The sequence below is a fragment of the Coturnix japonica genome, chromosome 4 (genome assembly GCF_054131305.1).
Source record: "Coturnix japonica strain WE chromosome 4, WE-NBRP24, whole genome shotgun sequence".
Lineage (NCBI taxonomy): Eukaryota > Metazoa > Chordata > Aves > Galliformes > Phasianidae > Coturnix > Coturnix japonica.
In genome coordinates this window covers 82538547-82553507 of record NC_140666.1, presented here as the reverse complement: position 1 = coordinate 82553507, position 14961 = coordinate 82538547, and the positions used below count along the sequence as shown (strand labels likewise).

The 14961-nt window shown below is 37.6% G+C and overlaps 1 long non-coding RNA gene across 1 annotated transcript in view; it reads left to right on the top strand.

Annotated features, from left to right (window-relative positions):
* Positions 1 to 14961, top strand: part of LOC116653412 (uncharacterized) — a 49677-nt gene that overhangs the window by 1923 nt on the left and 32793 nt on the right. Inside the window, exon 2 of the long non-coding RNA XR_014945523.1 lies at positions 1884 to 2037. This is a non-coding gene — a long non-coding RNA (uncharacterized LOC116653412). The remainder of the gene's footprint in view (positions 1 to 1883; positions 2038 to 14961) is intronic.

Genomic DNA, 14961 nt, shown 5'->3' with positions numbered 1-14961 from the left:
TCAGAATCTACTCCAGCAGTTTTAATGCTGGAGAAACCTCTGTTCTCTTACACTGTTACAGTCTTTTTGGGAGCTGTCTTCTTTCAGAACTGTAACAGAATTTAAAGGATCTTTTACTAGGCTCTTGAACAAATATTTGCATATTTATTCTACAGTAAACTAAACAGTCACATTAATTTTTCTGAGCTACTATAGATGTTTCCTCTTAATAGACAAAATCCTGTGCTTTAAAATTAATATTCTTTATTTTTCTGCTTCAGTTTCGTATAAATATCTTGTTATTTTTTAAGCTTCTTCGGTGTTTTGCTGAGAAGATTTTGGACCAACGCATTAATCAGATTCTTGAAAATATCAAATATTCAGAGTATTAAACTCTGGTTATTCACTGGGGCTGGAGGAGCCAATTCTGGTTGCCTGATTCATTTAGTGATTTGCATGTTTGCAGCAGGGCCTAATATTTCAGCTCAGGTTTGCTTCATAAAGCTTTGTGAGAAATATTGCAAATTCAGTACATCATCAAAGTGCCCGAGCAGCTGAGGCGAGCTCTGTTCTGCCTAATTGGGATGTAAATTTAATTGCCAACAAGGCCTTACTCATAAAAACTGAAGAATGGCAATTAATTGTCCTTCAAATATCCTAGGTACGTCAGGGCTCTTGGATTTTTCCAGCCTCACACTTGTAGGTACTCCTCTTTAATTAGGTCAGCTTTGCAAACATGAATAGTGACAACTGGAAACAAGTGCCTTTTCCTTCTGATCTTCAGCTGCCCATTTTCCCCTGTTTTAGTATTTGTGGTGATGCTGCTTTCTTCCTTCCATTTGTTACAACCTTTCAGAGATATTTTTGCCTTTTTTTTTTCTTTTTTTTTTTTTTTTAAGCTGTTAAACCTTTTATTCAGCATTCTGTTTTCTGTGGCAGTCACAATCAGTATCTCGTGGCTAAAGTCAAAGTTTGCTTTTTGGAGTGCTAAATTTTCTTCAGGAATTCCCTTCATGATTTACTGTTCCTTATAATGACAGGTCTTTCCAGGCACTGACCAGTAGCTCATCCTTTATTCTGACTGAAGTCAAATAATCTTTACAAAGTCTTGGGAGTGCACCAGTGCCTTCACCCATGGGGCAGAAAGGAGGCAACTGTCAGTCTCATATCATATATTCTTGTAATCAGAATGCACTGTAGTTTCCTTCATTGTTTTTAATTAAGGGAAAGGTTGTAAAAAAATTAAAGGTTTAATAGATCCTACGTTCTTTGTCTTTTTTTTTTTTCCTTCTTTTTTTTTTTTTTTTTTTTTGAGAACCATCTGTAGGAGGTAGAGGAGGTTGAAAACTATCTCATAGTTTTTGAAGTTTCTCAGTGCGGACTCTGCATGCGTTTTTGTCCTGTATGTGTCATTGGTATGAGTTTTGTATCATGTGGTAGGCAAACAAAACTAAAGATATTGTAAAATGTAAAAAAAAAAAAAGCATGCCTACTAAATGTTTTGAAACCCAGATTGTCTGCAGAGAACCTAGTGGTAAATAAAAATGGTTAAGAAATCTATTATCTTAGTCTTTTCTTTATGAGCAAGGCACATCGACTGAGACTTTTTCCCTAATATAGTTTTTAGACCTGCATCTTATTTAACTTGTCTTACAAAATAGTCTTGGAAAGTCTTTAGCCCAACACATAAGTCAGATGCCCAGAATGAAGCATTAAGAACTTCGATTCCTCGTTCCCCCAGGAACTTTGTGTTCAAATTCCTTCTAGTAAGGACATACTGTGAGAGCATGTGCATGACTGATAAGGTGATGGTAAATTTTTCACAGTGACAGAGAAAAACGATAATGACATTTGCATAGTATGCATTCACTTTACTTGAAGCAGTATCATTTTTTTCTTTACAGATACTCTAATTTCCTTGAAAGCCATACTGGATTCTGCAGTGTTCTACGTACTCCACCATCAGTTGTGTTGGGCTGAGTGCTGCTGTGTAGCAGGATGTAGCTATTGTGTTGTCACTGATCACAACAAGCTTAATGTCCTCTACAATTAGGAAAGGTATAAGACTTAAGGTTTTATTTCTTACTAATCACCTTTATTTGACTGGTATTTGGTTTTTATATGCCTATAGCACTTTATGCAGTTCAGTATGTGTTGGTGAGCAAAGCACAGTCATCAGTAAAGATGGCTGATCCTCGGCCTTTGATTTTGCTTTGGGTTTCTACAAGGTGAAAACACCATCTGGTAAATTAGTGCGAGTCTTCCTTTGCTGCTGTATAAACATTATTGCTGTGCAAATTGTGGAGAAGCAAGAAGCAAATATAACCTTATTTGGTGACTTACTGAACTAGTTTTCTGCGATGAGGAACCCTCATCTCTATGCCATGAAATTAGTGAGCGATATTCATAAAACTGTGTGGACAACAGGAGTTCTGCAAAACAAAACAAAACAAACAAACAAAAAAACCAGCAACAAAACTCCTAAGACATTCGTAACTTACCTCAGTGGCTTTCATCTGATACAGACCGTATGAATGTCTTTATTTTGCTATATGCTTCACCTGACTTCCCTTGGCTCCAGAGTGGGATTAACCAGTGAGGCCTCCATCATGTTGAAAGCATAACTGCCCTTCAGAAACAGATTCTCAGCAATTTCTTTAACTAGGCAGATGTATGTTGGTTTTCCAAGGACTGTTTCTATCTCTGAGCACACTGAAATGCAGTAGGCTATCAAGGCATGAATGATGGTTTTTCCAGTTTTTTAAATGGAAGGACATAGTTTACCTCCCTCAGAACAATTCCTTCTCTGCACCTGTAGTGTGACCAACTGCAAAGAACCATGAACATGTCCTTTTATAGGAACAGCTGTCATGCCTTTTGTTTCACCTAGTGACATCCATTTGATGGCTTTGAGAGAGTTGATAGTTGCTGCTGACTAGGCAGCTTTGAGGTTTCTAATAGCACTTCATTGAAGATGACAGATTATTTAATAAACTGCCAAGCCAAATGTTCAAGCCAGAATTTTTTTCCTGTCAATTGTATTCTGCTCACACTACAATGAAAAGGCTTGACACCCCTACCCTTACAACTATGATCAGTTTAAAAGACTGAAGAACTGCTTTTTGTTTTTTTTTTTTCCTGACCTAGAGCTTGCTGTTGTTCTTCTGTGTATTTGCTACTGTTGTTGGTAATGGTGGGTTTCTTCCTGTGCTTTACCTTGAAGGAAGCAAAATTTTCTTGTTATGCTATTTGGCAAAGATCTAGTTTTCCTGTTCATTCTATACATAAAACATCCATAGATGTTCATAATTGAATACGGTATCCATTTTCAACAAAACAATCTAGATATTTCCATGTAACAGTGCCATCCATCTTTGCACTGATGTTGTCCATTGTCCAGAGCAACAAACTGAACTTTGGTTGCCTATTAACATGTGCAGTTTTGAATCATTCAACATTTAATCTCTTAATGGCTTTCACTCCCTTGACAACTGATTCCTGATTTCACTGTTGATGATTTCACTGACATTTACATCTTGCATGGGCAATGTAATTCTGACATCATGAACATACAAGTGGCGTGTAATGATGCCTTTAACAAGACTCCCGATCTTAAACTGTGTCTGCACCTGTACTATCTTGTGCTTATGACATTGCTCGCTATCTTTTTTTCAGCACAGTGTGAGAAACGAGAGAGCATTTAAGTTTCCTTGCCAAAATATGCAGACTCTAAGAAGTTCCACAAGATTCTAAGAAGTTTTACCCAATAGCTTCACTATCTTGTAGGTGAAGACCCCCTAATAAGATGAGTTTCTCATTTTGTACAGTGAACTTGGTGGAACAATTGAAATCCAACTAAAAATATTCTTTAACCTCAGCATTTAGTGTAACTAATGACTCGGCACTACTAATGATCATGCAAGGCCATCAGTTAGTTGGAAACAGTTTAGGGTCCCTGACTCCTGCAGTAAAGTGCTGTTTTGCCTCTCCTGACATGTATGTATTTTATTCATTTGAGAAATGAAAAACCACAGTTTTTAGAGATTTTCATACTGAAACTCAGTAGTTAGCCTTTGGACCTATGTACAGAGTATATCAGATTAAGAAGCAAAGGATCACACAAATACAAAAAAAGAGAAGGCAGAGTATGAATTTCCCAGGAGGAAGATTTCATCAATAGGGCAATAATTAATTTTCTCTACGTTCACTAAAGCTAGGACAAGAAATAAAGAATTTAATTTCTGGATATGGCCATCTAAATTAGATAATTTCCTAATATTTACTTCTACTGTAATTTTTGGTACAATTAAGATACCTTTGATTCTACCTGAGAACAAGATGAATCTATCACAAATAGCAATGAGAGAGTTCATTCAGATGAAATCTTGCTTTAAGTTGCCTTACACACTGATGTCATTATCAGTGGGATGGTACAAATGCCAAATGCAAGAAGATGGTTCTAGAATCAACAAAGAAAGAAACTGCTGCAGAGTAAGCAAGCAGAAGGCATCCTCAGGCACTGAGCCCAGCAGTGGCTGAACAAAGGTGCAACTCTTAGTCTGGAGCAATACTGAAGTGAAAATTATAGGTGTTTATATTTTGCTTATGTGGAAGGGATGGATTTTGTTTACCTCAGATGACCTGGGGCTTTTTCTGGAAATCAAAATGTATTCATCCTTTTTGCATTAGCTGGATTCTCTGTACTGAACAGTCCTAAGATGGACTGAGGTTCCTTTTCGGGGAATTCGGGGAAATAAAGCAAAACTGATATTGTTGGTCTCAAACTGGCACAAAATAGATGTGGTAGGAAATATTGCTGATGTTTCTTATCTAAATCTATGAGCACATTTTTTGATTTTACTCTTTAGAAGTACACTTGCTGACATATTCTGCTTGGAAAGCATCACCTAAGTCAGTCAGTGCTTTCAAACCAAATTATGTCCATTTAGTAGGAGACTACCAATCTGTTAACACTGTAGCTACTCTGCCCTCTTGCAGAAATGGCAAATAAATCAACTTCTAAGTCAACCTAATTTTCAGTAAATACAATAGTGTTATTTATTTCCAGTTTGTAAAAGTTCATGCTAACCGAAGAAAAGATCAAGCGTATTATAGCTATGAATTATATATTGAAAATGAAAATTAAGCTCGTCCTGTCTTGATTTGGAAGATACAGGAAATTAGATCACTTTTTATCTGTAACTCACTTATTTAAGCATGGCCAATTTTCCCAGTACAATCTGAAAAAGACATGATTTCATCCATCCAAAAGCAGACAAGATTATCTTGTTTCAGAAAGAAAAATGCTAAGCAGAACAGTTCAAATGCAGAAATATTGTGAATATTTCTTTAATGCACTAAATATCTGAAGTACTTTTTAATCAGGTCAAGTTCCTTTTTGATGTGAAGTAAAATTCTCCCATCCTTGGATTAATTTTCTTTTTATTAGTCAATTGTTATATCCTTCATGGAGATTGTCAGATAGGAGTTCTGCTTGTTCATATGATTATAGCCATTACAATATTTCAGAGTGCTTTGTTTGGAGAATTGCAGATGAGAATCAAGAACTTACTCTTGTTCAGATGCAATCTACTGAAGGACTTAGATTTATTCACATCTTTCTTTGTTGGCCACTACATCTTTCAAAAGGAGTAAATCACCAGAAAAAACACTTGCTTAATTTCAGCCTAAAATAAGCATTCATCAGTATGATTTGTTCAAAGTCCATGATCAGTGCTTTTCATGATCAGTGCACTACAATACATAGTACAACACTGCTTGTATTACATTAGGAAACAAATTAGCCAAGAAATATAAAAATTCATGCATATTCGCAAGTGAATGTATGCATTATCATTAAATATACATTTGGGATATTCACTTGATTACTCATACAGCCAGAACCATAGAAACTGTCCTGACATTAGACCACAGCAACATCATAAATGTTCAGGAGCCAGTTTCTAATTGCATACACTATTTTTTTCACTGTTACTCCCCTAATCTTACTTTTACCATGAGTCTACTAAATATGCTGCAGCAAGGACAGAGATTTTCTTGGCTGAAGGAAGGCTTCAGAGACCTGCACTTGTAGTTTTTCCCAGGTAATCTCATCTCCCTTGCAGCTGAAATATTTCTAGCTGAAAATTTGCTCTATCAAGTAGTGTTACTGTGCTCTTTGTATCTGTTGTAGTTTCCATAGAAAGAAATGGGAGGCATTATCTTCAGAGTGACATACTTGTAGTTGTTTCTTTCAGGTATAAGCTCACCAATACTGGGGGCTTCTGATCCCAGATATTAGAGTAGTCATCCCTAGTCCTGCTCCATAGAAAAGTTAAAAGCTTATTTCTGCTGATTCCTGAATGCAAACAGACAGGACTTTTGTGGATCCAAACAACCTCCATTCAAAGCCTTCACTGCATGTTAGCAGGAAAGAAATGCAAATAAGCCTACAATTGCAATCTGTGGGGTAATCAATAAGACAGAAAACAGTTCTTCCAGACTGCTGAATTACACAGAATCACAGAATGACCCTCGTTGGAAGGGACCTCAAGGATCGTGTAGTTCCAACCCCCCTGCCTGGCAGGGCCACCAAACATACACCTTTACTAGATCAGGTTGCCCAGGGCCCCGTCCAACCTGGTTTTGAACACCTCCAAGGACGGGGCATCCACAACCTCCCTGGGCAGCCTGTTCCAGGGCCTAACCACTCTCCTAGTAAAGAACTTCCCCCTAACATCCAACCTAAATCTTCCCTCCTTCAACTTGGATCCATTTCCCCTAGTCCAGCTATTATTCTTGGTTTTCCAAATATTCTTGCTGCTCCCATTAGTATACCTATAAACACTAGTATAAATTATGTAGTGTAAATACTCATGATGCCAGTGTTTGGAATGGTTTACACTGCAAATCTTATCTGAAGTTGAACATAGATATGGAAACCCCAATTTATTTTTTTTTTTATTTTACTGGTAGAATTTAAGAAACAGTTATCATTTGGGGGACTGCTAATGGCCGACATTTTTCCTGCTGTGTTAGGTGGTCAAAATTAAAAATTAAAACTTATTTAATACATGTTTGGTGCTTCCTGGCTCAATATTCCCTTTTGTAAACCTAAGGCTAATTCGAAAGCTCAGCAAAAGGAAAAATGGTATTTGCTGCAAAGGTTGTTCAGCAAATTACACTGGTGTAATTTCTAGCACTTCAAATAAAGACTTTCTCCCTTGTGTTTTCCAAAAATCTCCTAAGGAAAGTAAATAATCACAAGCTGGTAATTGGTATAATGGGATATGGCAAATGTGTGTTGAATGGAGAAGAAAAAGTTTTAAGTTCTGCTCTTCAGTGCGTTGGTGACAGAGATTGCCGTTGACCAAAAGATAAAGAGATCTATGGAAGTAAACATGGGACGTTACAGACAATTCAGCTGGGACAGGGAATTTACATTAAACTGCCGGAATCTGGAGCATTAACACTCATTTGTCTTTCGAAAAATCAAGATCAGTATATATCTGAGCAAGCTATCTAGGCCCAAATCCTTAAATTTTAATGCAATGGAATTTTGGAACTGACAGGTGAGGGAATTTTTTTTTAAGTTCTTTTATTTGACAATTTTTATTTTTAAGTTCTTATTCGACAATGCTGTGAATACTGTCTAGCCATACTTCTCTGAGAGCTCTGTACAAACCATTGAACACTTGATGAGTTGGTACCTCGATGCCTCTCTGAAGTATCATTTCTATCCGACTTTACAGATGAGGAGACCAGGAGGTGAAAGAACTTGCCCTAGCTTGTAAAAGTTCTGGGATTTAGATCCCAGCTTTATTGTGTAGTATTATGTACATGACAATCACGAGCCGTTAAACATTAGACAAATGAGGTAATAATGATGCGTGAGTTAAAGACATGGAAATTTTACTGTGGAGGCTTGTTATAGGAAATGCGGAAGGTAACTGTGCTGCACAAATTGCAAACAAAATAATTTCACTTCATTAAAATTTTGTGAGGGTTTTGTGTGCAAAGTCTGTTTATATTCAAGTGGATTTCTCTCCTGCTACATCTTTGTTCTCTGCACAAAACTGCAAAGCAGATCTGTTGCAAAAATACTGTCAATACAGTTGTCAGCTCCTAATGTATAACATATCAAACCCTTTTTAGCCTTTTGTGAAGAAGATGTTTAGAGTATGTTCCAAACTGTGAAATATTATGTAAGCCAATTAGTGCCTTGACTATCACATTGTCATCTCACATGTCTCATTTACAAAGGAGTGGTCTCAACCCCCTATAATGTAGGTCAGTCTTAAGAGTGCCAAATTACACCGGTGCTTCCATCTGGTCTCTCTGCTGCAGGTTTAACACATGCAAGCACTTCTTCAGCCTGTTTGTCTTTGCCATTGGTTGGCAAAATCTGATAAAGATGACAGAGTTTGATGGTAGAGGGCACTACAATAATTATCAGTTTAACACATGGATATGAAATGGAAACATTTAGCAGTATTTTTAGGTTACATGTGAGCCAGAAGTCCACAGACAAAGTTTGCATGCCCTTAGTTACAGGCTATTGTTCTGAGATGGATCAACGTCAAAAATAGATTTGAAGCTGGCTACAAATGGGTTTGAAATCATTGATTTTTTTCAGTCATTCATTGAGGGAAATGCTATATGTGATGGTTTTATTTCTGCTCTCATTAGACAGAAATTTAGCCCCAAATTTCACAGCTGCTTCTGATGATAATTTCACTACTAGGTATCTATAGTAATGTTAATTGTACATAGTGCAGTAGGGCAGTGAGATAAGGTCCATTTAGCCAAGGAACATATTTTGTTATATCATTTTTTCCCTTAAAATACATTTTAAAAAAAGATGCAAGTCAGATGAGTGTCCTCATGGTTAAGCTTCTTATCTCTGCGTTGGCTGATGTCTGGCACAATACAAAGCAGAATAATTCATTGAGTGCCATCAGAGTGCTTGACTATCAGTGTTATATTAGCATCAAAGAAAAATCTTCTGCCACAAAGACTGCAGTAAGAAGTTACAAATAAAACTGCTGAAATTCTTGCCCTATGCTCAGCTCAAGACAATTAGTTTTTCTGTTCCTTATTCTCTGTAATCTGGGACCAAGTGCGGTACTATTTTATCTCTAAATTAGGGAGGAAACACAGAACTGACACTTGTTCCTTCAAGTCCCTGTTTCAAAAATTACTTTTTTTTTTTTTTTCAATTATTTTTTTATGAAGTAGTAGCCCTAAGTATTAAGCATAATCCTTCCACTAAAATTACCTTTCCCTCGCTGTAAGTCAGGACTCCAAGCCAACTATTCCGATAAAAACCAATGCAGTAACATCAAATGGAAGCTGCAATTCACAATACTTTGGCAATTAAGATGAGTGTGATCTACCCAGATAAGCATATTGTACAAATTCTTATTTGTAAAAATATTTAAATGCCAAATATTCACTCTTGTTCAAATATTTTTTCTTGCCAACTTCTTATCATCCTTGTTATGCTCTCTCTTTCATTCTACATCTTTAGATACATTGCTCAAAGATGGATAAACATCAGTGCTTATTGCTCTTCCTGCATTTGTGTAGATACTTCTCAAAGACTGAGAGAATCTCATTAACTTGCATTCACTTCGTGACCCATTGTCACCTCCTTCAGTTTTTTCTCTACTACAATGCTGCCTAAGAAGTTTTTTTTTCTCTGTTTTGTATGTATCATTTGATTTTCTTGAATGAGTGCATGTCACTAGTGACTATTGATTTCAGACAATTTCTTCCAAGTTTTCAAACTTATATTGAAATATAACCTATTTCAGGTTGAAAATTATGAAAAATCTCTTCTCTGAAAGAGGTTTGAGGCACTGGAACAGGCTGCCAAGGGAGGTGGTGGAGTCACAATCCCTGGAGGTGTTCAAGAAATGTGGAGATGTGACACTGAGAGACATGGTGGGGATGAGTTGACTAGATAGACTAGATGATGATAGAGGTCTTGTCCAACTCTAATGAATCTATGATTCTCTCAAATAATCACAGACAGCTCTTTTTTGTAACAAGTTCAAAGTACAGCAAACTGCACATTATCATCGGCATCCTTAACAGAAATATTAAATTGAACTGGATGCATGTGTTCACCAAATGTGACAGAAGAGTGGCTTGCTTATTTCTGAACTTGCTTATTTATTTTCTTGTTTTCTAATCAGTAATGAGCCCTAAAACCTTGCTGGCCTTTCTGTTTCATCTTTGAGGACTTGTGTCAATAAATATTTGATTTTGAATTGAACTGCTGCTATCTACTGGACTTCATTAGCTTTTATTCCTAGTATGAAGCCAGCAGATTAGCTCATGCTTGCTGCATTTCGCATTTTATTGAGAGTAGTTCTTGCAAACCTCTCCAGGATAATCATGAACTGAATGAGGCAGGGTTGGGCCAGGGGGTTAGATGTAAAATGTGCAGAAGATTGGTGTTTCAAGCAGGCTGCCGAAAGATTTGACTGAGCTGGGATGCATAACCAATAGAAACAGAAAGGGTGGCAGATGGCTACTGATGAAATGGTTGCTCTCAGTCTCACCCCTCATTTTGGTCCACAAGGTCTACACAGCACCTCCAGAAGCAAGCTGGGAGAGTAATACTCACATATCTACTGGAAAATAGAAATCAGCAGAGATATCAGTGTTATGGCACATCCCTTGTCTCTCTCTCTCCCCCATCCTCTTCCAGTCTACACCTGTGGGGTGGGGTGAGTAGGGGAAAAGCCACCCATCTACTCTGCACTTCCTAGAGGACAAAATTATAGTGGCTGCTTCCCATTGTGGCTAATGCCTCACTCACCAGCTGCCTTTCTCTTAAATAGCCCAAGTTCAACTCAGAGAAATTGTCCACAAATGCAATTATCTTTTGGAGACAGCTGCTTCCACCCTACAAAAGGCTTTACATCTCACCCAGTTCTGTGCCCACTGCAGCTTGCTTGTTGAGAGCTAGGACATTTCTCCAAACACCTCCTTGTTGTAGTCCTTAGATCAGGTTGTCACCTACAATGTCAGAGTGCTCCTGGTGGATTGCTGACACCTTTAGTGTGATCCCTTAGAACAGGTTTGGTCAAAAACTTATTTAGCAAAAGATCAGAAAGGATTGTAGCAGCAACAGAAAAGCTTTATGAGACAGTGTCCATTTATATGAGACTTTATCTAGCAGGACATAAAAAAATAATTATTTATAGCTCATTTCATTCCATCAGCTTTGTTGTTTCACATTAATATAATAACTGGGTTTGCTGGTTATGATTCAATCTCTTTCTCTGTTTCAATTTTCATCTTTTTGAAAATATCTTTTTTTTTTTTTTCCTTTTTTCTTCTCAAGTCCAGTCTGAAAAAGACTGAAAACCATTTCAAATGCTAGAATTTCCCATGGGAGAAATTTCTGTTTCCAAACACTTTTACTGCGATCGCTGATGAGTCCCATAACTTTCTTTTATGCCCAGAGCACTCCTAGGATCATTATTTCCTCTTTGTAGATAAAACCTCACCAGTAAGAACATTTTAGATTACCAGCAAAGCAGATATAATTCCAGTGACAAACAGCTATTCCTTGAGTGACATTTCTTTGGCTGTAAATGGAGGAATAATATGATTTGTAGAAATATTATTGCCTTCTGTAGATGTTAGAATAATATAATCATTGATATTTTACTGGGCCATGCAATGTGGTTCAAAGAAATTTTTAACACTGTGGACACCATAGACACACTTGTATTTTGGCTTGGTGATGTAGTGATGAATAAATATGATCTCTTAGAAGGAACTCTGCAGCATCATTGGCATGCTAGGGTTGTTTATTTTTAGGAACAGAAAGGCATTTTCCTTCATTCTTTGCTTAGCTAAATTATGATTAATTAAAATGGAAAAAGGATAGTTAATAAATAAAAGTTTAAAAAAAAAACCAACTACATGGATTTGTCTTCTCTTTCCCCCACAGCTGTACATGTCTGCAGTGCAGATGTCTGAGTTAACTCTGCAAACTGCATTTATGAACCAGAGGGAAAAACTGGTGTTTTAGCCAATCTGCTGTGGGCACCATGGAACTGCCCATTTCTTTCCTGGCCATATAGGGAATTCTAGGCCTCCAGCCCAGCTGTAAAAACCTCACTTTGGAGATAGAAATTCCACCTTGAATCCCAGAAAGTAGAAATGAGCAGTAACTGATAAAAGCAGCGAGTTTGATACAAAATCCTGCAGTATTTCTCGTCTGGAATGACACAAACTACAACCTGATCCTGTAACTCAGCATAACCCTCCTTCCATATCTCCATGAAGGTGAGGTCCAGCAGCAGATTCATGGCTGTCCCATTGCTGCATGCATGGGCTGTGACTTCCTACTGAGACCAGGGAGTGCATTTGGAAGCATAGGTCTGTGCCCTAGAGTGAGGAAAACCCTTACCTTCTGTCTGAGCGTGGAGAAGACTAGAATCCTGCAGAGAAGGAAAGAGGGAGATCCCTCATACAGCTCAGGAAGGGGTGGACGTTAAAGTTGCAGTTTTGGAATAAAAGGAAAACTGTGCAACAGGACTTCTGTTTTCCTTGTGATTATGCTGCCTGTGTGGAGTGGAAAATGTACTGAGAGTAGAAAACTGTTTTGAAAACCTGATGCCAAGCACTTTGATATCTGGAAGAGAAAAAACAGATTAAAGCTGAGAAAGTATCGAAAATGTATCTTAACTTGGGCTGTTTTTACTTTGAAATAAGAATTGCTATGAAGATTGCTATGAGTACTTGACTAAGCTAGCGCCTGGAGCCAGTGATTTCTGTCTCAGCCTCTGCTTTCCCTGAATTTATGCTAGCATTGTTATTTAGTCTGTCATCCTTCTACTGTAGGGAACAACAGAAACATCTTTATTGTTTTAAAATTTCAGTTGTCTTCGCAATAGCTGGGGATTTTGTCATCCAAATGTAGGCTCTTCTCTTTCCTCAAGGTTTTTATGGGAACAGTAATCAGAGATAAAGCTATTAAACTGCCAGTCTGGGATCATTTTACGGCGTATTTTTGAGCAAGTATGATTATGAATGCTGCAAATAAATCTTATGAATTATTTTTCAGGTTTTTTGCTCCTATGTAGTGTATAGAGGAAAGGTTAGCGCATGCAGCTGTTTCTTACTATAAATTAATTTAATGCTGCACCTAAAAAATCATTGACCTGACAATGTCGGAAACAGAGGCCTTAATTCATTACGTTTCTCTGCACAGTATCTCATGCTGCAGGTTTTATGGAAAGTGGCCCATGATGATTGCTTCAAAGGGGAAGGTAGAGCAACAAGTTGTGAATACACAGATGTTTGTGATTCCTTTGGCTTTGCAAACTAAATGCAGTGGACTGATGGGCAAAGAATGATTTTTCTGGAAAGAGCCTGAAGGAGTGACTGGAGGATGCTGGATTAATTCAAATATTAGTCCTAAACTTGGAAATCTTTTCTTGGTATATCAGGTCTGGCTCAATGGTTGTCAATACACAATGATAGTATCTCCCTGACTGCCTTCAGAATGAAAAGTGTGATGTTTACTGATGATATGAGTTATACGCTCAGGATGAAAGGCCTTTGTTCTTTTACACATTTGATTTTATTGAAGTTTGAAGACAGAAACACCTTTTTTATTATTTTGCTCTCATTTTCCCAAGATAATTCCAACTCTCCCAGAGGCCTTACTGCAACTCCTGTTTTTCTTGTCCTTCCTTTATCTGGCTGTATATTGATGTCATCCCCCTCTGAAAAGGATTCAGGGTTTTAGTACTTGGCTCAGAGCTTGATCAGCTTCAGGGTCCAGATAGAATACCTCAGTAGACACTAGAAACCAATGGAAGTAAAAGGAGGTGGAAAGTTTCTCTTGCAACAGCAGGAGCTGGATAAGTGAAGAGCAATGGCGCCAAGTGCACAGATGAGTCCCTGTCAGAGGTTCTTCTGGCCAGAAGAGGAGGTGGGAAGAGATGATGTGCCAGCACCTTCCTCCTGGGCAGCCTGTGTCCCGCTCCCGCACTCCCTGCTGTCTCCATCTGACTCCCCACAGCAGGGTTAGACATGTTTCAGCTTTGGGTACTTACAAGCAAAAATGGTGGCGAGTTATTCTGGGGGGTTGCCTTTGATTTACCTGGTTCTGTTAATGTTATAATTGTACCTGAATGTTCACTTAATCATACCATACTGTACCGTATTTAGAGATATCATTTGGCCTATTTTCAAAAGTGATTGAGTTAAAGTCTCCTAACTCCTTGAAAAGGCCATTTCCTAACTTGTTAAAAAGAGACCTTGATGGTATTCTTTCAAATGGCTTTCTGGTGAAACTGCTCCAATTAAAAACAAACCAAAACAAAAAATCATTTGAACTCAATATAAAGAAAAAAACCCACCAACAGAAAACAAAAGACAACCAAAATGATCCTCTGATCTATCCTGGGAAAGAGACATAGATTTGAAACTTCTCTTTTAGAGGAAGGAAGCAAATCTAGACCATGCATAACCTGAGAGCTATTGAAAATCATCCGGGCTAATGACTGTGATTCCTGCTTCAACAGCTTAGTGATTCTTCTGACTGCTTCCTTTTAAAGTTTTGAAAAAGGAAAAAAAAAAAAAAGAAAGAAAGAGATAGAAAAAAGCAAAAGAAAAGGGAAAAGAAAAATGAAAAAAGAGAATGATTTGGTTGAATGGAACCTTTTTCATGAGAAGAAGCAAACAGAGTCTCAATTTTTAGAAATTGAGCGGAAAAAATGAAGTTGACCCCTATTCAGAAGTGATCAAGGTATGCCTCATAATTTTGCATTCTCTTTACTGATGATATTTCTGATTGTATTTCAGATGTATTTCAAATGTCTTTCATCTTTATGCTTGCAGATATAAAATTCTGCTTTCCCCTCTGCAGACATCTCCTCCTACTCCCTGCCTAATCTGAAGCGCTACCCATATTTTTCTACCTACATCCACATCCAAGAATAATTTGCC